This window comes from Ambystoma mexicanum, chromosome 4p, assembly GCF_040938575.1.
Source record: "Ambystoma mexicanum isolate Mex_15411 chromosome 4p, UKY_AmexF1_1, whole genome shotgun sequence".
Lineage (NCBI taxonomy): Eukaryota > Metazoa > Chordata > Amphibia > Caudata > Ambystomatidae > Ambystoma > Ambystoma mexicanum.
In genome coordinates this window covers 470010050-470034641 of record NC_090927.1, presented here as the reverse complement: position 1 = coordinate 470034641, position 24592 = coordinate 470010050, and the positions used below count along the sequence as shown (strand labels likewise).

Here is a 24592-nt window from a genome sequence, read left to right as displayed (position 1 = left end):
GGAAATGTTTTTGCGAATTGGACATGCTTGGTTGGAATGGAAGAAAAGGGTAGGGAAGCCGAATTGGAGGACAGAAAGGCATACATTTCTGAAAAGTAGACAAAATTCCAAGTTTAGGAAGGGGCGATTTGCGCAGGTCAGGCAACAACTAGGTAGGGAAAAATTCCATAGTTTGGGGGGGGAAAGCAGGAAAATGACCGGGGGAAAAAAAAGTTGTGGACATGGTTGGCCTGGTACGGCAATGGCTACTATGAATTTTGAGAAAAACAATGCTCTGCTACATTCACCCGACTCTTGCAGTTAGGAAATCACACATTTTTTGTAGTGTTTCCAAAACAAGCAATACCACAAGCCAAAAACTGAGCAATGGTACACAGGAGTTTTATGCTTGCGGCCTGAACAGACGTACTTGGCATGTGTAAATCGGGAAAACCAATGTGGTGAGGAAGGGCAAACATACATTTTTTAAAAGAGCACAGGCAGACCTTTTCAAGGGTAGGTGACTTGTGCAGGGTACAAAAGTATATGGTGCCTAAAGCAGTGACTAAATGTAGGGCACATTTGGGAAATGAAAGGGTTGTGTGACAAAGGGCACCAGCAAATGGGTCGAAACACTATGAAAACCACGCAAACAGAACAAATATCATACCTTCCCACGTTCCCACAGGTGTCCCGACCTAAAATGTACCTCACAAGTGTGGGTGCAGGTACCTGGGTGCCAAGGGGAAAGCCGAAAACGCAGCTAACCTCGAGTCTTTTCGGACAGCAGAATTTGTGGAATTTTGCTTAAGCGCACACCATACAGATATGGGCCTAGGGTGTCGAAGGCAGGTCTCACTTGCACATATCGGCCCAGAATTTATTACCCAGAAAACCCAGCAAAGTCCGAAATGTGGCGAAAAAACTCCAATTTCCTCACATTTCACTCGACTTGCCCACCGAAACACACAGTCAGCAACACATGGCCTACCTTTGTGCATTCCCACAGGTGTCCCGACGAAAACGGTACCTCACATGTGTGGATGCACACCTACCTGGGCGCAAAGGGGAAAGCCTAAAACACGGCTAATCCCAAGTCTTTCGGCACAGCATCATTTTAGGAATTCTGCGCATACGCACACCCTACAGATTTGGGCTTAAATTGGGAAACCCATGCATTTCCGAAAAGAGGAGACACGTGGGAAGCCGCAGAGGTCTGCCTTGCGCAAATTTCCCCAGTGTTTATTACCCACAATGCCCGACAAAGTTTGATATTTGGTGGGGGTTCTGGGAAATAAATTCTGGGCCGCTTCGCGCAAATCAGACATATGTGGAATACCACAGGTGTCCTCTTTTCAGGAAATGCATGGGGTTCCCTGTTTTCCTTGCTGGCTTCGACACCCTAGGCCCAAATCTGTAGGTTGCCCACATGAACAAAATGTGCTGTGCCGAAAGGCTTGGGTTTACCAGTGGGTTAATCTTTTCCTTTTGCGCCCAGGTAGGTGCACCCACACATGTGAGGTACCGTTTTCGTCTGGAAACCTGTGGGAACGCGGGAAGGTATGACATATGTTGTTGGCAACGTGTTTCGGTGAGTGGATAGAGGGCAATGTCTCTGAAATTGGCCGGAAATAAACATAATTCTCACATTTTCACTCTGGCCACTCACCGAAACACACAGTCAACAACACATGGCCTACCTTCCCACGTCCCCACAGGTGTCCCGATGAAAACGGTACCTCACATGTCTGGGTGCACCTACCTGGGCGCAAAGGGGAAAGCCTGAAACACGGCTAACCCCAAGTCTTTTCGGACAGCTGAATTTCAGGATTTTTTCCGAAGCGCACACCATACATATATGGGCATAGTGTGTCGAAGCCACCAAGAAAAACGGGGAACCCCATGCATTTCTGAAAAGACACCCGTGGGAATCCAAAGATGTCTGACTTGCGCAAATCTCCCCAGGATGTATACCCATAAGCCTCGCCAAAGACCCACATGGGAGAAGGGTGCCCAAGGTCAGGGACATTACCGTCAACTTTGCTGGCGCTCTGGCTGGCCTGCGTTACAGCTTCTCTCCACCGGGGAGTCCTGGTACTGTGCCAATACCTCCCTGAAGGGAAAAGCTGTAATGCAGCCCAACCACAACTCCAGGACGGTTGAAGGTGATGTCCCCGGCCTTGGACATCCATGTACCATGTGGGTGTACCGTCACCTAAGCACAGCGGCAGCTCCAGGGAGCTCAGGCAGAATCCCCATTCCTCCCCGGAGGTGACATCTGTAATGTAGCACAGCCAGAGGTGCAGCCTGGGCTTGCTGACGGACAACCCACATGGGAGACATCTGCTCCCAGGGAAACGCCAATGTTCTGCTGGCATGGGGGCAATTTGTGATCTGCCCCTGCAATTGTGTCCCAGCCCACCAAAATATCTGCCCAGATGGCCCATTCCCACCCACACCACCAACAATCCAGCCCCAGTCTCACCCACCCCACTGACAGTGGGACCTAAACATACAATAATAAAGAACAGTATTCGAATAATGTTGCAGCTGCTATCGTAGAAAAAGCTGTAAACGAAACAAAAAACATTTGTTCTGATGCTTGTTAATCTGCTTAGAATCACATGCTGTGCATATGGTCCGACATCCAGTGGTAACCGCAGAGTATTGCATCTTGTCTTTCGGGGACCGAAAGGGGACGTCAGCATAGGCGTGTTTGTAACACTATCTCTATTGTGACATGTAGTGTACCCAAAATCCCTCACGCGCCGAGGTCCCTCAGATTGTTTTTTTCCGCCCAGATAACTGGTCACCCTATAGTGAAGCTATTACATAAGAGACATTGTTTATCCTAAACCGACTTGTCGGTTATTTACCCCAAACCCCACCCCTCCTTAAGTCATTTTGACGGCAAGAACAACTTCGACGAAGACTACAGGGGACTTGTCTACGGCGCTGGATTTCGGCGCCTAAGATCTGGCAGTTGAAGCATCCATGTGGCCGGGCCCTCTGGCCGGCCTTTACAGTAGGGAGAATGGGGTCGGGTGGCCCTATTTCCGTTATTTCTTTACTCTTTTCCCCCTCTTCACCCTCTAGGTCTGGTCATCTTTCCCTTTTTGCTATGGAAAGGACTCCTTTTAGGTTCTGCACTAAGTGTAGGGTCAGATACCCGTGGAAGGACGAGCACAGGACGTGCAACTCCTGTCTCCCCTTAGATCACGACGAGAAGCGGTGTGCGGCTTGTTAACTCCTTCGGCCTAACACCCTTAAGGAGTGTCGTGTAAAGCGGTGGGCAGCGTACGGTATGTCGCAGGCGGAACCCTCTTCCAGCCCCCCCAAAACTCCCCCACCGCCACACCCGCCGAGTGACGAGGGCACCTCCGATGACCAAGCATCAGTTGTGGATATGATAGACCTCGAGGCAGACACTTCGTCTGCCACGCCCATCCCCCGACCCTTCAAGGCCTGACTCTGGTCTCGCCTCAGGGACAACACCCGACGACAGGGGCATACAAAGACATTACACTAAATGCACAACCCCTCTAGCTATTTCGATGGGTACGTCGAAAAATGTGAAGGCGCCAGCAGGGCAGTCGAAGATGTCAACGGTTTCCTCAGATCGTTCAGATCCAAAGCCTTCCCCGCATCCGCAGCAGCGTTTGACTGGGCATCCCAAAACAAACAAGGGAGCTACCCCTAAATCAAGATTGCATGTCAAAGCGTGAAATTTCGACGCTCCAACGGTCCCGAAAGGCCCGGTATGCCCAAAAACTACGACTAAGCCTCAAGGCGAAAAACCTACCGCTAGGCCCTCCAACGCCACAGTAGGCAGTAAATCTACCGATAGACCTTCGGAAACACTATCTCACGCCGATTTGGCGGAAATCGAACACAGTATTGCTAGAATTACTTCGGCGGTAGGGCTTATTCCTATTCCATCGAAAAACATGAGGCAGGCCACAGACAAATCTATAGATGCGTGTCAGGATTCCATGGTATATTTCTAGAGTTTCAAAGTTTCACAACCTTAAAAGACACACTGTTATCATTCCAAGATAATTCTCATAGACATCAATTACTTACATACTTATTTTAGAAATCATCATCATTTAACAATAAGACTTTTGGATGTAATTCTATTTAGAAGTATGATGTTCAAGTTTATTATTAAAAGAATTGTACAAAAAATTCCTTAAAAGATTTCAGGAATCACTTCTTTCCCCAAGGCAAGATGGAGGGTTAGTACTGCAGCAGTGATTGGAGGAAACCATTGATGAGGTAGTTTGGAATTTTGAACAGAGTTCTAAACTGCCTTTCATTTTAGTTGCCTTTGTGGCAGGTTGCAGTCTCTTTAGCTCTAAGAGAAGTTTTAAGAAAAATCTATAGTTTATTTAATTTAGAAGAGTTATTAATTCCTGACTTCAGAAAAGAAAGACTTATATTCAAGAATTCTTAGAAGACAAGAAGTTACAGAAGAAGCAAGCTAAGTTATTCAAATATTAAAGATATTTGACATGGAGTGAAATTAGTTTTGTCTTTTAAAAAACAAACTTTCATAGACAAGAAAGAACTGTATTTTATTCAGAATTTTAATCGTTACAATCTGCTGTTTTATTCTGCAATTGCGAGTTATTTTTTGTTAGTTTTTATCTACAGGCGATACTAATCTAATTACTAACTAACGCGCGGTTTATTCTAGAAGTATTTAATATAGAGTTTGGGTTGAGTTATATTTTTATCTAACTCTATATTTTAGTGACGAGCGTGAGCGTATCTTTTGTCTCGCGTTCGTCAGTATAAAGGTTAGAGATCAGAACCTTGCGTTTTTTACGTACAACGTGTACGCGTCATCTCAACTCTGGAAATTGTGCACGGCGCGGCTCGTTTTTCAAGGATTTAAGCGTCAGGTACTGCGTAGCTCGTAGTCAAGGTAAAGGAATTTTTTTCCAGGAAAGGTGCGTCGGATGGATGCGCGGTTCGTTTTATATTGAAGAAACGTCGGATGGATGCGCGGTTTCTTCTGAAGAATTGAAAACATTTATTTATGCACAATTCTAGAGTTACAAGTCAAATTTTTTCTGACAAAAGGAAATGAAAGACTTACTGACTATGATATATTAGAAGGTAATTTTTGAAGATTTTACAAGTTCTTCAAAATTAAAGACTGTTTTCAGAGGAAATATTGAGAGAGAGTTTTGCAACAATGACATTCTATTGATACTATTGAGAAGATCTGTCTGAAGTTTAGGAAATTCAAGAAAGTTTACAAATAAATGAGTTTCCAAGAAATACAGAATTAATATTTCAACATCATCAGAAAAGAATGCCTATCAGCACACAAGCATAGGCAACAGGTATTTTAAAAGAAAGAAAGTAAATAAGAGAGAGACAGAATTATTTATCAGTTATACATAATATATATTTCTGATGTTTGTTAATCTGCTTAGAATCACATGCTGTGCATAGGTCCGACATCCAGTGGTCAGTGCGGAGTATTGCATTTTGTTTTTCGTAGTCGAAAAGGGGACGTCGGCAAGGCGTGTCTGTAACACTATTCCTAAAGTGACGTGCGCTGTACCCACAATCCCTCACGTGTCGAGGTCCCTCAGATTGTTTTTTTCCGCCCAGCTACTGGTCACCTTTATGCGGAGCTCCTCGAGAGACATTGCCAAATAGTTTCTTCGACCTTTGGTCGTTTTGTTATTAATACCAATAACGATAGATCCCTCCCTCGACGCAGAGCCGTTTCTCCGCCGAGCAAGATCTTCGACGGAAGGACGAGCGGAGGAGATCCTTCGGCGCCGCCGAACACGTGGCCTGGCCTCGCCGGCCATACACAGTAGGGAGAGTGGGGCTTGGTGGTCTTTCTTTCTTTTCTTTAAGAATGCCTTTCTCTTCCCCTCCCTCTCTTTCGAGGTCGTAGTCACACCTATTACCCTCAGCTATGGAGAGGACGCCATTTAGGTTTTGCCCGCTTTGCAAGGGTAAATATACCTGGAAGGATAAGCATAAACGGTGCAACCGTTGCTTACCCCTCGATCACCAGGAGGACGGCTGTGCAGCCTGCAAATTACTAAAGCCCAAAACTCTAAAGGACCGCAGGGTCAAAAGGTGGGCAGCCTACGCTATGTCTAGGCCTGACTCCTCGCCCGCTGCCGCCGCCGAGTGTGACGAGGATAGTGACCACACGGCCCTGGTAACGGAGGCTGTAGACCTCTCAAAGGAGCGTTCACGCTCCTCGTCGTCCGTCCCCGGCCCAGACAAGCCCGGCTCACGCCCAGCTTATGGGGATGAACACCCCGGCGACAAGGACGCACACAGAAAAACACCAAAGCACATACCCCCAGGCACACATTCGTCGAAGACGAAGACAGCCATAGCGCCAACAGGGACGCCGGGCCCACCGTCTTCCACCGACCGTAAGGGTCGTCAGCCCTCCCCGCCACCGCTTCCACGACAGGCGACTGGGCACTCTAAAAATAAGGGCGCCAACACCAAAATTTCCGGCGACACGCATCGCAAGAGCGCTCACGTTGCCACCAAGGACTCGACGACCAATGACTCGACGACCAATGACTCGACAACCAAGGACTCGACGCTCCATAGCGCGACGGCGACCGATCCCTCGGAAGAGAGAATGATCGCCGAAAGCCTCGTGCGCATAGCGTCTAAGGACGGCCAAAGACGTACGGCGAGTGAAACGCCGAAAACCGCGCACAAGGCTAAAGATACGCCGAAGGCGCCGGAAAACAGATCAGGTCAGTTCCCGACGCCGTCGGAAGGCCCTAGCCAGCAAGAAGGCTACTCAGAAGGCGAAGGCTCTCTTTGTTCGACGTTATGGGACAGAACCAGACAATTACAGGAGGAGGAAACCCCCTTTTCTTTCCCAGACCGTCCTGGCCGACCTCAGTGGACCTTTGAAAGGTTCCAGACCTGTATGGACAAACTAGTGTTTATATTTTTTTTTTTTTTTTTTTTTTTTTAAATTTGTAATTTACAGTTTTGTTTTACAAACTTTTACTACAAAATCCTCAAAAGAATCACGTCTCCTTGTTGAGTTCATCTTTGTCATTGGAGGTCCAACAGCATCATATCAAAAAGAGATGACAAAGGAATTTACATGATTAAACACGCAAGAAGAGTGGAAAACAAGAAGATTTAAAAGAAAAGCATAACAGAGCAGCCTCCATTCTATTCACTAATCGGCTTCTCTGTTGTAGATATAACACTGTCCAACAGGTTTATAGTCGCACAAATTAAATGAACTGAGTTCCCACTTAGGATTCGCATCCATAGGTCTTCTGGGTTTCCGGTCAATGGTGCAAATTGGCCCATAAGTAGGGATCTACTTTCTTTTAGAGATTGACATTCTGTTAATAAGTGCTTTACTGTTTCAGTGTTAAGCCCACAGAGCCTACATGCATCGTCTTTGATGTTTTCCATATGTCTTACAAGCAGCATGTTACGTGTCTTGTAGATATTAGTTCGTAGACGGAAAAAGCGGTCTCTATGGAGTCGAGATGGAAATTGACAAAGATATTTTGGTGGGTTGTCTAATTTGTTAATTGTCGGTCCCAAGTCCATTGCAGTTGCCAGCTCGTAGTATTTGTCTAAATTTTGTATCCATAGCCACTGCCTCAGTTTTTTCTTTGCAGTTTGTGGCCACTTCAATAGCATCTCCATTGTGATGTTTGCAGATTGCATATAGATTTTTGTTCTTTGAGACCATTCTTTCAGTAAGTTTGCTTGATTTGTTTCCCCATGCGGAGCAAAGATTTTGTATGCAGGTTCTACATTGTTGAGTTCCATCTTTCTTAGCATCGCCATCGATTTCCAAATAACTGTGCCGTACAAAGGCTCCATAGCAAGTTCATGCCGAATTATTGTCATTGATAGGTATTTTGGTAGATGTAACACGCATCGCCAAAAAATACCTTCAAGTTTTGTCCAGATTTTTAGGTCAATGTTCCAGCCTGCCTCTGCGCCAAATGTGATGGCTGGAATGACTTTTTGGAGATAGAAAGTGCGGACTGGGACAAGCGTAAATTTTCCATATAGCATGTGGATTCTTGCTCCTTGTAGTGCCAGGGTTCGCGTTCGCTTGTCAAGTTCATTAACCCAGCTTTGTTCTCTGATTCAGGTGCTTATTGAGATTCCCAAGTAACGGATCACATTGACTTCGTCTATTGGAACCTTATTAATATGCCACTTGAAGTTCTTGTTTCTTGCTCCCTTTGTGTGACTAAATTTCATGATCTTCGTTTTTCCCACGTTGATCTTAAGGTCATTTGCTTCCATGTATCCTTCCAGGGCACTTAATAGACGCTGTAGGCCGATTTGTGTTCTATCGGCTAGCACCAAGTCATCCGCATAGATCAAGCAACGTATTTGATGACCATTTATTTTAGGCGGAAATGAATGTGTGCTGGCTAAGACTCCCGAGACATCAGCAATGTATAACTTAAATAAGACCGCAGCTAAGGGGCAGCCTTGTTTCACTCCTTTATTTGTTGCGATCGCTTCTGAGAGATCCCCATTTTCATTAAGCCTTATTCTTATTGTGGTGGATTCATGTAAGGCTTGTATTGGGTTTAACAGAGAGAGCGGGCATTTCCATTTCTTTAATTTTGCCCAAAGCATCTCTCTGTTTATGGTGTCGAATGCTTGTTGCATATCAATAAAGGCGAAGTACAGGTTTTCCCTCTTCCGAATGGCTTCAAGCTTCAGGATGTTCACTATAACGAGGTTGTTTTCTGTGCCTACTCCTTTCGTGAAGCCTGTTGGTCTGTTGTCATCTATTTTAGATCTCCGGGCCCATGCTGTTATTTTTTTTTGTAAGAACATTGCAAATACCTTCCCAATAGTATCTAATAAAGCGATTGGGCGATAATTGACAGGATCTTCTCTGTTGCCTTTCTTATATATTGGGACAATTATAGCTTCCAACCATGATGCTGGGATTTTCCTTGTTTTGGCAATCTCCTTGAACAGCTCCGAGATGAACGCTGACCATTCGTGTTTATGTTCGTTTAGCATCACGTTGGTGATGCAATCAGGACCGGCTGCTCTTGAGTTCTTCAGTTTGGATATTACACTTGCTATGTCCTCTTCGGATTCGATTATGTCCCAGGGAGTGGAACATATCTCGTTTTTTTCTTCCAGCTCGGTTGGTTGTGACGCAAGTAGTTGTTTAAAATGCCTCACCCAGTTGGCTTCCGATACACCATTGGCCATAGTACTTGCGTGTTTTATACTGCCTTGGTTCAAGATGTTCCATATGTCTCTGGTGTTGTTTGTTTTAATCAGAGCTAGCATTGCCTCCCCTCGTTCTTGATCGCGCTGCATGTTGAAGGTCTTTGACCAATTGCGATAAACTTGTTTCCTATGTTTTATCATGGTAGCTGTATTTGTATTGCTTCCAGACCTCAGCTCTCGTAGGTCTTTTCTTAATTTCATCTTTTCCTTTTTCACGGTATTACTCCAGATGTGTAGATGATCATGTTCTTGATGGTGTTGACTTTTTTTTGTTGTATTAGTATACGGCAATAAAGCAGTGTAGTTTGGTGTTTCCTGATTGTCTTTGGTTTGTGATTGAAAAACCGCAGTTAGGTTCAGGATTTGCTTTGCTTTTATCCTCAGTCTGTTTCGTCCGGAATTTACTTCTAGCTCTGTACTTGCCGAGCCTATTAATGTTTTACAGCTCGGATGCCAAAACATGATCAGGAGTGAGTGATCACTGTTATTTGAGGGAATTATCGCCAGGTTATGGATTAGTTTTGTCACATTGTTAGACGTCCAAATATAGTCTAAAGCCCAAGTGACCTGTGGCGGTATGTCTCCCTTCACGTTTCCGTTGATCATTGTACAGTCTCGTGCCTCCATTGCGTCATTCCATCTTGCTTGCCTGGAGCTAGTTTTACGATCTTCAGCTTGGGATACTTTGATTAATTTCCATTAAACCATGCTAGGTTTAAATCTCCGCATATAATGATCCATACATTTTGATGGGACGACTGGTTCTGGTCTATTAATGCTGTTATAGAGCTAATGAATTGGCTACTAGTGATCTTGTTTGGTTCCAGTAGACATTCAGTAGCAATAGTTTTTGAACTTTATCTTTTTCTCCACTCTTTCTTTCAAGTAAGTTCGCTTGTACATACTGATTTGGGTTAGCTGATTCAGTGACTTCCCAGTTTGTTCCAATTTTTATCAGCGTTAAGAGACCGGAAAATGGACGACCTGTTGTGTTTTTATCGGCAGGGTTGATCAATATTTGATAACCGTCCTTTATCGGCGATTTCCGCATCCAAGTTTCCTGTAGGCATATAGCAAAGTTGTTGGTTAGGTCCACTGGGAAGCCGTTGTATAAATGACTGAATCCCCTGGTGTTCCAGGAAATAAGAGTGGCATCAGCATCCTGTCCGGTTGTAACTATTTAAAGTCTCCTTTTAGCCTGCGATCGCCGCTCTTCCTTTGTCCCAGTTGATGAGTAAGTACTCAAGTGGGATCGTATTTGAGCTCGGCGTTGGGTCAGGGATCTTTTTTTTTGATTCAATTCCTTTCTCGCGAGCTTCAGCCAACGGTGTTGACATCTCGAACCCCAGGCGTAGCAGTTCCTCTTTCGCGGTCAATATAATCTTTCTGATCGCTTGAGAGTTGATGTGTAAGAGAACACTATCAGCTCGTTCTTCTGACGTATATTCTACAATTCATATATCATCAGACTTAATGATCCTTAGTGTCGGAACCGCATGAAATAGTCGCATAACATTGCCTCGGTTCAAATTTACCTCTGAGTCATCGTCCAATACATTGATTATTTTTATTTTTCCTGAGGCACCTGTGCTTTGTCCAGTCCGGGATTTTGACATTTCTTTTCTTGTTTGATTTTGAGCTGACGTTTGTTTTGGGTTTAATGCAGTTTCCAGTTTCTTTTTAATGAAACGGTTATCATTCTGGTGTCTGTCAGCCATTTTTGTGGCTGCTGCCTGAGGCAATAACTTTTTGCTGTCTCCCATTTGTTTTTCGACAGCTCTCGAGTGTTTCGTTTTGCCTCCCTGCCTACCTTGATGTTTTTGGGTGGAAACTTCCATAATGCTCAGACTTTCGGATAAAGAAATGTTGGTTTCGTCTTGAGTTTCATCTTCTCCGGAAACATCGGAATATGTGGAGAGGTTGCACAGTTCCTGAATGTCATCAGATGATGAATCACTACTTGTGTCTGAGTCGATTCTTATCCGTTTTTTTGGATTTAATTTACCAGTTTTGTGTTCTCTTCGAACAGAGTGATCTTTAGGACCTATTTCGCTGTCTTTTTCCTTTTCCTTTTCCAAAGTGTCCACATTTGCTTCTTTTGTACCATTTACGATCGCAGATTTGTTGGCCATTTTGCCCACTGCGTTTTCTCGAGCAAATATCTTTGGTTTCGGGGGTGTGGTTAGGTTTCTAATAAATTTTCTTGAGATCGAAGTTTGGTTGTTGACTGTTATATGTTTTTTCTTTTCCTTTTGTTTTTTTCGGATAACTGTTGTTGAGGTGCCAGGGACCACCGACTGTTTAGGTTCAGGCATTTGTCCTGATCGGATGTTTTTTGCTGGTCCATGGAAGATCCCAAACGATGCCTTGACGGCTAAACAACTTGGTATACCTGACAAAGGCTCCGCAGCTTGTATCTTCGTGATCTCTTCATTTTTCTCTTGGACGTTAGTAGAGCGCTTTTCTATTGCCGTCGCAGAGGGGGCTGTGGCACTTGCCTCTTGGCAGCTAGGTACAATTTGAGTATTTAGATTTGCGTTTGCCGAATGGAGGATTGCGACATTTGAAGCTTTTTGAGACATTATTTCCTCTCCTTTAAGTTCTGAGCCAATAGGAATAGCAGTAGTATTGGACCCCTCGTTCTTTTTAACTGCACATAAGTTTGCCACGTTTCGATCCGAGAAGGACTTTTTCATGAAGTCTAACAGATCATCCATTTGTTTTCTTCCTTCATTTGTCTGTTTTTCGATTAGCTCATAAATCTTTCTGAGGCCATCGTCTATCTCCGTGTATTGATTGTCTTTTTGTTGTTGTTGTATTTGTACTAAAGTTTCCATTTTCGAAACTTTTTCCACCAGATTGCCCAAGCAATCTGCATTGTTTTGTGTGGCTTCATTCAAGTTATCGTATAATTTTATGAAAGGAATTAGGGCCAAGGAGGTTGCAGCAAGTACTTTGTTATGTATCTGGATTGCTGCTGCTACAGATAGGTTTGATTTTGCTTCATGTTCTTTTTCAACGGCATTTGGTGATTTTTCTTTGGCTGGTATTTTTGAATCCATATAGTCGCAGACCAGATGTAGGTCTTGAGGCTTTTGTGAATGCAAAGCGGTTTCACTTGCACCGTGATTTGCTGGAGTGGAACAATTTGGTGCATTTCTGTCCTTTTTATTTTGCCATTTCTTCCCGTGTCCGAGTGATTCACTTGGAGAGTTCCCAGAATTTTCACCAAATGCGAGGCTCTGTGGAAGATGATATACTGGCCTCTCAATATTCAACTCGGGATCCACTGTGTATTCTTTGTTCAGCTGACAATGTTCTTTACCTTGTAAATTTACGCGGCTTGAGTCTGTGTCAGTTACTGACTCTGCAGGTACTAGAGTTCTACAGCTATTTTTGTTGTCTTTCGTTTTACTCATATAGCTGTCTGATAGTTTTGTTTTAATATTTTCAAAATCGGCTTGTAGTCTCAGGGTAAGCCTTGCCTCTCGTCCTGCTAAATCAATGCCACTATATTTTAGACTCTCCGTTGTATTTATTTGTAGAGCCGCTTTTGAATGGCAACTGTATTCAGTAGGCAACGTGAGTCGCAGTGGTTGTATTGAGTTGGTTAAACGTGCGATATCTTCTCGATTACTACCGCATGGTTCCTGTTGGTGGGTGTCGAAGTTAAATATTTTAGAATTTGATGGAGTTTGTGATGTTTCAATGTTTAGTAATTCTGCATCCGTCACGTCGAATGGTGATTGAAACAGGTCTTCGCCTGCTTCAGTTCTTCCTTTTTCTGATTGTAATTGTTGTACTGCCGCTATTTTCGTGATACCAACTGTTTCGCGTGCCATAGGCTCATTTTTTTCATTTTTCTCATCTTGATTCACTTGTGTTGTAGTCGGCGCCATTGAACTTGTTTTGCCAAACAAGTCCATCTGACTGGGCGAGACCAACAAGCCTGGTACCTGTGCAAAACTTGTTTCACTGACATTCTTTGATAATTCAGTTCTTTCGTTTTTACTACGCTTGTTTTCTTTATTTTTCATTTCATATATCCTCTGATTTGATGTTATTATGGATTCTGTACTGATGGGTATTGTGGACGCGGGATTGATTTCCACGGCGGCCAGCTGTAATTCATTCGTCTGAGACCAAGGCTTTTCTTTCATTGATCTTGCTCCTGTTTGTATAAACACAGGTTCGGGGAGGCAACGGGCAGCCAAGTAAGCGAGCGCTGCCGGGCCATTAGTACTTTCAGAGGACGTGTGTGGTCGGGGATGCATGTGGATGGTGGGAGGCTGCGGTGTGGACTGGTCAAATATGCGCACGGTAGTAAGGTGAGCTGGAGAAACCACAAATTCACCGCGCGGTCTCACACTCCCCCTCCCCACTTCCTGCTCACATGTTTTGTTTGCTAACAAAGAAATGTCGTATGAAGAGCTTTCATGCACTCCAAGGACTTTCTGGCATTTCATTTTTGCACTGGTGCATGCGGTTGAAGCCTGTTTTGCTTTTAAACGTGTTTGAGGACCCGTGTCCATGATTTTAATGTAGTTGTAAAGTCTTACCTTCTTCCTGACGTCCTGCCGCGGACTGCAGCAGACTGAAACTCTGCACGAAACTCCGCGCGCGCTCCGCGCTAGATCGGAGTATTTAAAGGAAAGTTGGGCTTGTATTCCTTAAAGCCACAGTTCCAGTTCCACAAGCAAAACGAGCAAAGCAATGAGTAGCAGCAGCTCCTCTCTCCTCTCTCACTGCAGCAGACTGAAACTCTGCACGAAACTCCGCGCGCGCTCCACGCTAGATCGGAGTATTTAAAGGAAAGTTGGGCTTGTATTCCTTAAAGCCACAGTTCCAGTTCCACAAGCAAAACGAGCAAAGCAATGAGTAGCAGCAGCTCCTCTCTCCTCTCTCACTGCAGCAGACTGAAACTCTGCACGAAACTCCGCCTAGATAGGTTCATGTCCATCCCAGAAGACAGGGCGTCCAAGAGACCAAGGGAGGCACCCCTTGAGAGTCCAAGGGCTAAATACCAGAAGTTTTATAACCCCATACAGGAGGACATAAACTCTTACAATCCCACTGAGGAAGACACCTTTTTCCAAGAGGAAGATGAGTTCACCTATGTTGAGGACCAACAAGAAGAGGAAGGTTTTCACGAGGAAACTAACCTATGTGAGGAAGGATTCCAGGAAGACACAGGTGAGGGCGACCAAAATCCCTGGCAGTCACCGGCTAGGTCGACTGACACAGGCAGTAGCAGTATAGTCATCAGGTCTACTGAAACTACACCAGTCAGGAACCCTTCGCCTGTCGATGATCAACCCACCTTCAATGCACTGCTGAAGAAGGCAGCAGCGCATTTCGAAATCGAAACTGGAGACGTCACCCCAGACACCGATTTTGTGGAGAGGATTATCAAAGAAAACCCCCCCACTAGCCAGGTTATACCTATCCTCGCCTCAGTTAAGAGACGTATTACACCTTCTCTTTCCACTCCTGCATTGGTGAGAGGGGTCAATCCGAGGATTGAGAAACTGTTCTCTCCCTCTCAATCAGACCCATTATATATTAAGGGTCACTCAATCCCGGACTCCCTGGTCGTGACAAACACCAGAAAAAGGGCAGGAGTCCCACTATCTACTAGCGAGGCACCCCCAGATAAAGAGGGGAAGAAGCTGTATGCCCTAGCCAAGAGAATCACCACCTCTGCAGCATTCTCTACCAGAATCGCCAATAATAATACCCTATTGGCAAGCTACGCCGATGCTCAATGGGCTAAGCTCAGACAGGACATCGAAGAAGCTCCCGAACCCCTAAGGACTCGTTTACTGGCTACAGTTAACAAGGGCTCTCTGGTCAATCAAAGCATCGTCAAGAATACCCTCGATGCAGCAGAGACAGTATCCAAGCCGCCATGCTCAACAAAATAGACCTCTTACAAAACAAAATCCGCGACCACTACAATACCTTGCCAAAACAGAGTCGACACTTAGATTCCCAATCCCATAGCAAAACCACTAACATTCCCAAATTTGCCTTTAAAGAAGTTTCAGAACTAGAAGTCCTGGACATACTGAAACATCTGAAACCTTCGACTTGCAAAGCCGATACATGCCCCCCTAAATTAATCAAGGACTGCGCTGAACCACTTGCCCCAATCATTACCGCATTCATTAATGCCTCATTCAAGTCCTGCTCTGTCCCAGACAGTCTTAAAGAAGCCTGGGTGCGCCCACTTCTAAAAAAGCCCACTCTCGACCCCACGATGCCTAACAATTACAGACCTATAACAACTGTCCCCTTCCTTCTCAAGATTCTAGATAAAGTGGCACACAGCCAAATCCAACTATACCTCGAATCTAACTCCATCCTAGGCACCAGACAGTCAGGCTTCCGCAAAGGTCATGGAACAGAGACTGCTTTGCTGGACCTAAAAAACCAAATAACCAAGATATTGGACAAAGGTAAACCCGCCCTTTTACTTCTCCTCGACCTCTCTGCGGCATTCGACCTAGTGGACCACAAGACCCTCACCTCACACCTCTCCCACTCCGCACATTTCTCTGACCAAGCCACCTCCTGGATAACCTCATTTCTTGAAGGGAGGGCCATGAAAGTCTTTTCAAACATTTCGAGCGCAACACCATCCATAATACACTGCGGTGTCCCTCAAGGCTCCTGTACAGCACCTACGCTTTACAATCTATTCACTAAGCCCCTATTCGAGAAACTTGATGCACTTGGGATTGCCTACACCAACTACGCCGACGACACCCAAGTGCTCCTCCCTCTATCAGGCTCATACCACAAAGACGCCCTAGCTCTAAAACTCATATATGCCACCATTCAAGCCTGGATGGCCACTAACGGCCTATGTCTTAACGGGGATAAGACTGAAATCCTTATCCTCGGCCAAAAATCCACACTGGCCAGGCTAGACAGCTGCTATGCCAATTTCAACATCGACAACTGCACTATCCCAGTCCTATCCTCTGTGAAAACGCTAGGGGTCTACATTGATGCAACCCTGTCCATGGACAAACAAGTTAGTGCCATTGTCTCCGCATCTGCACTATGCACTAAACTCATCAACGCCATTAAACCATTCCTTTCCAAAGAAAACTGCCTTTCAATAGCAAGAGCTACCATAGGCGCTAAACTTGACTATTGCAATGCACTTCTAGCCGGCACCTCTGAAAAAAACCTAAACAAACTCCAGGTCACCCAAAATAACGCTCTAAGAGCAGCATTAAACATCTCCAAAAGGGACCACATCTCACTGGCAAGGCAATCAGTTCACTGGCTCCCTGTCAAAGAACGCATCACCTTCAAGGTACTGACTACTACCCACAAATGTATCCACCACACTGCACCATCATATCTCTCAGACACCATTCTCAGACAGACCTCATCCAGACCTACCAGACTCTGCTACACTAACCAACTCACTGTACCACGCATCCACAAGATTACAGCCGGGGGGCTGGGTTTCCCCTACATAGCACCAAAACTTTGGAATAATCTCCCCCACGCTCTAAGAGCAGAAGGCTCCTTCACAGCGTTTAGAAAAAAACTCAAAACCTCTCTCTTTAACTAAAATTCCTCTACCTACTGCCATTCAGGCACACACTGCTAACTATTGCTACTGCCCAAACTGTATGCATGTATGCCTCTGTATGCTGTAACTAAGACGCGCTTTCCCTGTAACCAGCGCTATTCTGTAACCAGCGCCACGATGCCTCAGGGCTGATTCTGTGCGCTTAACAAATGCGAATAAATAAATAAATAAAGAGACGGTTGGCCGCACTTTGGTACAAGGAATTTTACTGAAGCGTCACGTCTGGCTTCGCAATTCTGGATTTAAGGCGGAAACACAAGCATCCCTTATTAATAAACCCATAGAGGAATCCAACCTCTTTGGGAGAGCAGTGGATGACGCGCTGGAGAACGCGAAAAAAGAATTTGATACTATAAAGACCTTAGACCAAAATTCTAAACCTCCTAATATGCGGGGATTTGGTAATAAGCGCTTTTTTCGTGGACAACGCCAGCAACAAAACCAACAACAGTACTCTGCCAGCAACTACCAGAGTAATAGCGGCCAGTACAATCAGAGGGGTCAACGTCGTGGCAAGGGAAGAGGCCGGGGTTCCACCCCCAGAGGCTCCCAAGCCAACAACGCCACCAAGTGACGCGAAGATTCACGTCCCCTCCCATGCAACGCCGGTCGGGGGCCGGTTAACATCCTTTCTTCCAGCATGGGAGGGAATAACATCAGACCGCTGGGTACTTTCCACCGTAGCCCGCGGCTACTGTATAGAGTTCAACAGTTCCCCAACATACAGACCCCCGAGGGGACGCCGCATGACACCAGAACACCTTGCCATCCTTCTCCAAGAAGTGGACCAACTGCTGGAAAAAGGAGCCATATAGGTCGTGCCTCTATCTCAGGTAATGGAAGGTATTTATTCAGTGTACTTCCTTGTACCCAAAAGGATCTAACCATGCGCCCTGTATTAGATCTGCGCCCAGCGAACAAGTTTGTCAAACCCCAGAAGTTTCGTATGGTGAGCTTACAGGAAGTGATCCCACTGCTATCACAGGGAGATTACATGACAACACTGGACATGAAAGATGCATACTTTCATATTTTAATGTTGCCAGCGCACAGAAAATACCTCAGGTTCATGATAGAGGGCAAACACTACCAGTTCAGAGTGCTGCCCTTCGGTATAGCCTCGGCTCCAAGGGTATTCACGAAGGTACTGGCAGTGGCAGCGGCACACCTGCGCAGGTTATCCATCCCAGTATACCCTTACCTCGACGACTGGCTCATAACAGGGGATTCTTACGAGACATGCTTCTCAAACACCCAAAAGACTGTAGACCTTTTGTTCCAACTGGGCTTCTCCATCAACGAGAAGAAGTCCAGCTTAGACCCCAGCCAAGTCAAACGATTCCTAGGGGCTCTAATTCGAACAAAGGACGGCATCGTCTTCCCCGCCAACGAGAGGGTCCAAAACATGCTGTTTCAGATCCCTTAATATGTGGCAGGTCGAGAGGTGACGGTGCGCAAAGCGATGCGTTTGCTAGGCATGATGGCGTTGTGTATTTATTTGGTACCTCACGTGCGCCTGCGCATGCGCCCAATGCAAGAGTGGCTCAACAGCCAGTGGTGTCAGGCCAGCGGACAATGGGACGATCTAGTGGTGGTCTCGCAGGCCTTGGTTCTCTCGCTACGGTGGTGGAAAAAGGAAAACCTGATAATAGGGAAACCCTTTGCCACACCCGCAGTGGAGGCCACTCTAACCACGGACGCATCCCTCACAGGATGGGGGGCTCACCTATCCCAAAAAACTGCTCACGGAGTCTGGACTCCGAACGTAGCATCCAAGCATATAAACCTTCTGGAGCTACTAGCGGTGTTCAAAGCACTAAAAGCCTTCCAGGAACACCTACAAGGGAAGACAGTGATGGTCCTTACAGACAGCACCACAGCCATGTACTACATCAACAAGCAGGGGGAACCCACTCTCCAGGACTGTCCAAGCTGTCACAGAATATATGGAAGTGGGCTCTCAAACACATGTTCCTACTGTCACAACACGTACCAGGAGAACTCAATCTGCTAGCAGACGAACTCAGCAGAGACTTCCCCCTGCCCGAAGAGTACGAATGGCAATTGCACGAAGACATCGTCTTAGATGTTTTCACGCAATGGGGATTCCCGGAAATAGACCTGTTCGCAACACTGGAGAACTCACAATGCCAAAGTTACGCCTCCAGGTACCCCCAAAACCAGTCCAAGGGGAACGGTCTGTCGATTCAATGGTCAGGGAAATTTGTTTACGCCTTTCCCCTGACTCCCCTTCTCAACAAGGTGGTGCACAAGATGCACCAGGAACAGGTTACCATGATACTAGTGGCCCCAATGTGGGCCCGGCAGCCATGGTTCGCTCACTTGATGGAGATATCCCTATCTCCCCCAGTGAGACTTCCCTGCCCGTACAACATGCTGTCACAGGACAAGGGCAGGACACTGCTTCCATGCCCTCAGACCATGAATTTAGCAGCCTGGCTCCTGAGATCATAGAATTTGGACATTGCATCTCCCGCAGAGATGTATGGACATCCTCAGGGAAGCCAGAAAACCTAATACTCGCCACTGCTATTCTAGCAAGTGGAAAAGATTTGTCATCTGGTGTAGAGGTAAGAGCATCAACCCAGTTGACTGCTCTCCCACGAACATTGTTCTGTACTTGACCCATTTACTGGATTCAGGTCTAGTGTTCAATTCTAGTGTTCAATTCTAGTGTTCAATTCCTTTCTGTCATATATGCTATTATTTTTTCCCTTAGATTTCACACACTGAAGAGAGAATAATCCAGTACCAGAGGGCATCAGACATCAGTGTTATCCAGTGAAGATCTGTCTTTGTTTTGTTCTCCAATTCCCCTTTCCCCTTGGGTTTGCCAGCTTGGTAGTTTTATCTTCTTAGAGACTATTGGGCAGGCATACTTGGGGGAGGTCTGGTGGTCCAGCATCACTCCTGCAGGAAGACTCAAGATTGGACCTGACAGAATGAAAGGCCCACGTAATTAAATCCTGACTGAGTGATGATGGACACCGAGTCAGAGTTTAGTCTGGGAGCAATAGGAAAGATGTTAAAGGAAATAGAGGAAGATTTAAGGTTAGCCAAGAGTGAGACTTTAACCTTGGGAGTTAGAATGGAAGAATTAAGTAGTTTGGTACATAGATCAGAAATGCCAGGATCATCAAAGGTTAGCAAGGCCATAGATCGAGAACCCCCAGTCTTGTATCTTGAGTTAGAAGAAAAAATGCAAATAGTTGATAAGAAGAGAGAAAAAATATACATTTAACTCCAGGAATTTCATTGGTTTCTACTCCATTTAGCGCCCCCAGAAAGATTTGGTGGAGATCATAGAAAGCTGAAAACGTTTTTAATGCAATGCGAGTTACACTTTTTGTGTAGACCAGAAGCTTTTCCTACTGGAACAGCTAAGGTGGCTTTCTTAATTTCTTATTTAACTGGGGAGGCTTCAGCTTGGTCAGTACCTTTTAGTAGAAAAAGGAGCTAATGAAATAAGTGATTGGAAAGTGTTTAAGGAAGAATTCAGCAAAATGTTCGATAGAAGAACCTCATCCTTGTGTGTTGATAGTGAGTTATTGGAGTTACGACCGGGTAACAGAGAATTGGTGACTTATATAACTCAATTTAGATCACTTGTACAGGAGAGTGAGTAGCCAGAAGAGAAGAGGGCTTCCATTTTTTATAGAGGTCTAAGAGAAGAATTAAAGGATGCGTTGACTACAATAGTAGAGAGACCAAAAGTTTGTTAAGATTTAATTTCTTTAGTGATTCAATTAGACCTAAGGTTATTTTAGAGGAGATCTGAAAAACGAAAAAAAAATTCTGAAAGTAGAGTCTGGAATAGAAGTGAACGTCCCAAGATAGAACAGAATTCAGGAAAGGAAATTAAAGGACAGGTAATTGAAAGTAAGGTCAGAGGTCCTTTAACTAAAGAAGAAAAGGAGAGACGCCATAGGGAGAAATTGTGTTTATATTGTGGAGATGGAACACATTTTGTAGGAAGATGTCCACGTGCTCCAAAATTTTTTTAAACCAACACAGGAAAAGGACAAGTTGTGGCGAATACCATCCAATCAGCAGTACCACATATCACTCTAAATGTATCCTTATTTTGGGAAGGTAAGATAAGATGTGGCGGTCCGTGTGTGATTGACTGTGGGGCCACCGGGAACTTCATGGATTTGGCTTTAGCAAAAAGATTAGGAGTGCCTGTAGTTTCTAAAGGAATTCCTGAACAAGTGAGGGCAGTGGATGGTACTCAATTAACACCTGGTTTGATTACACAAATGACGGATATTATGAATGAAAATTGGTGAGAAACATGATGAGGACATAGTATTTGAATTAATTGATGCACCACAGTTACAAATAATCTTAGGTATGCCCTGGTTAACATTACACAATCCAAATATTGATTGGGGAAGAACAGTTGAATTCAAGTCAGAATTTTGTAGAGAACAATGTTTGATATTTCAGGATCAGATTCAAGAGGAAAAATCAATGGTTCAGGGAATTTGCTTAGCTGCAGGTGTAGTGCAGGAACATATGATAGGCGCTGTGTCAGGAAACGTACCTGATTGTTATCAGGAGTTCAAAGATGTTTTTGACGAACAAGTAGCTAGTGAATTACCACCACATCGTTCATTTGATTGTAAAATTGATTTAGAAGATGGTGCACCCATTCCGTGTGGACGTGTTTATGCATTGACTGAGAGAGAGAATGAATATTTGAAAGAATATTTGGATGAGAATTTAGCCAAAGGTTTCATTAGACATTCTCAGTCCCCGGCTGCTTCACAATTATTTTTTTGTTCCCAAAAAAGACAAAACCTTGAGGGCATGCATTGATTATAGAGCCCTAAATAAGATTACTATTAAAAATAGATACCCCTTACCATTGATCTCAGTGATGCTTGATAGGATTCAAGGAGCAAAAATCTTTACTAAATTGGATCTTATAGGAGCATATCATTTAGTAAGAAAAAAAGAAGGGGATGAATGGAAAACAGCATTTAGAACCCGTTATGGTCTATTTGAGTATCAAGTCATGCCATTTGGCCTTTGTAATGCTCCTGCTGCATTTCAATTTTTTATCAATCAAGTTCTTCGAGAGTTTTTAGATGTGTTTGTAGTGGTATACATAGATGATGATATTCTGATATTTTCCAAAGACTTAAATGAACACAAAGAACATGTTAGTAAAGTATTAATTAAATTAAGAGAAAATCAATTGTTCGCAAAACTAGAGAAAAGTCAATTTCACACTGAAAGAGTGGAATTTTTAGGATTTGTTTTATCTCCTGAAGGATTGGAAATGGATTCTGCTAAGGTAAAAGCTGTTAGAGATTGGCCTCAGCCTTTCTCAGTGAAAGACTTACAAAGTTTTATCGGATTTGCGAATTTTTATCATAGATTCATACAAAATATTTCTCAAATTATTTCCCTGATAACTAGATTACTAAAAAAGGGAGTAAAGTTTGAATGGACTAAAGAAGCTGAAGAGGCGTTTCAATTTTAAAAGACAAGTTTGTGACAGGACCAATCCTATTACATCCTGATGTGGAACAAACATTTTTTCTGGAAGCAGATGCCTCAGATTGTGCTATGGGGCTGTGTTATCACAACGTCATCAAGTAACTGGACAACTTCATGCTGTAGCATTTTTTTTCTAAAAGTTTTTCTTCTGCTGAAAGAAATTATACAATTTCTGATCGAGAATTGTTGGTGATTAAGGCTGCTTTTATAGAGTGGAGACACTATATTTTGGGTGCCAGACATCGAGTTACTGGTTTGACGGACCACAGGAATTTAACATTTCTTCGCTCTGCAAGAACTCTAACTCCAAGACAATTACGTTGGTCATTGTTTTTTGCTGAATATGATTTTGTCATCTTATTTAAACCTGGACGTCAAAATGGAAAGCAGATGCTCTGTCTCGATGTATTCCAGGTAGTTTGAAGAATGACCCTTGTGCACCAACGTCTTTACTTTCTGAGAAAAATGTTGTTATTGCAGGAACTGAGAAAATTCAAGACTTTCGTGATTCTATTTTGTCATTATGGACTGAAGAAGAATTGTTGAAATGGGTGTCAGAAGATTCAGAACGTCAGATAAAAGAAGGTTTACCTTTTGTAGGGACACGGTTGTATTTACTATCTGAAGAATTGAGGATGAAAGCTTTGAAAGATTGTCACGATTCACCTTTGGCTGGGCATCCTGGAATCAAGAAAACATTTGACTTATTGCAAAGAGAGTTTTCGTGGGAAAGAATGCGAGAAGATTCTGAGGAGTATGTTAAAACCTGTGAAGTCTGCATTCGTTCCAAGTCAGATCGCGACTTGTCAGACCAAGTCGGACCTGACAATGCGCCATGGTGCCCCGATTCTCGCGATAACTAAGAGGACAGTCAAGAGCCTCTTTCCAACACCCTGAGTGACACATTTCGGCATCAAGGGGCGGAAGACGACGTTTTTACACCTGTAGGCCCTTCTAGTTCCTCTTAAGTGGACGAGGGAGAAATTTGAAGGGTGCATGGATCCTCTGGAGAATGATTTATTCTTCTGAACATCTTTCCCCGAAAAGATCTTGTGGAGAACCTAATCTTAAATCTGCTTCACAGTTACAAGAGGATCAGCCCTCAGTCCCCGTCCATCATGAAAACATTGTTCAAATGGATACTTATCAGGACATTTACAGTGAAGATGAAGAACCTTCCTTCCTGCAGGGCTACAATGAGGACTAGGCAGATGCCACAGACAATTGGGAAGAAACACACCTAGTGGGGCGGACCCATGGACGCTCCCCCAACAAGATCAGGACACTGATGTTCTGTGCCTGGATTCTCCTCTGTCAACCCTTGCTTGCCAGGCCTCACCTGTAGACGACCAAATGGCCTTCAATGCCATGTTAAGGAAGGCAGCAGATCACTTTCAGATCACTACGCAAGAAGCGGTGCCTGAACAGGACTTTGTAGAAGACATTCTTTATGAGAAACCCTACCTCTTGCCAGGTCATTCCCCTCCTTAATTCTGTTAAGAGATGATTGGCCCCTTCCCTGGTTTCACCAGCTCAGACCCGGGCAATGAACCCAATAGTAGAAAAGTTATTTCAGCCAGCTCCTTCGGACCCTCGATACATTAAAGGGCACTCCACCCCCGATTCCCTGGTAGTGACTACCACCCGGAAACTGGCAGGATTACCCCTTGCTACGGGGCAGACACCTCCAGATAGAGAATCCAAGAGATTATATGCTTTGGGTAAGCAGGTTACCTCGGCTGCCGCATATATACCGCGCGCATAGCGAATAACACTATGCTGCTGGCGAGTTATGCTGACACTCAATGGAACCTAGTACAGGAACGTCTCCAGTAGGTCCCAGAGCCCATCAGGTCCAAGCTTCTCACTATTGTGGCCAAAGGCAGGCAAGTGAACCATAATGTGATAAAGAACACTCTGGACACGGCTGAAATAGTAGGCAGTTCTCTGGGCCAGGGAACCTTACTTAAGAGGCACGCTTGGCTTCGTACCTCAGGGTTTAAGCCTGAGACACAGGCCGCTCTCATCAATAACCCATTGAAGAAACTAACCTCTCCAGAAAGGCGGTCGGTGAAGCCCTAGAAACAGCCAAAAAAGAGCAGTCCCTGCAACAAATTACTCAAAGACCTCCCCCCCCAGAGGAGGTAATTCTCGTCAGTCCTTTCGAGGGCAGTCCCATGCAAGTCAGAACCACTATGGCACGGTAAACTTTAATGC

The 24592-nt window shown here is 44.7% G+C and overlaps 1 protein-coding gene across 2 annotated transcripts in view; it reads left to right on the top strand.

Moving 5' to 3' along the window:
- The window catches only part of CPSF3 (cleavage and polyadenylation specific factor 3), a 421648-nt gene that overhangs the window by 171484 nt on the left and 225572 nt on the right, over positions 1–24592 (top strand). The gene's annotated exons all lie outside the window — the stretch shown is intronic.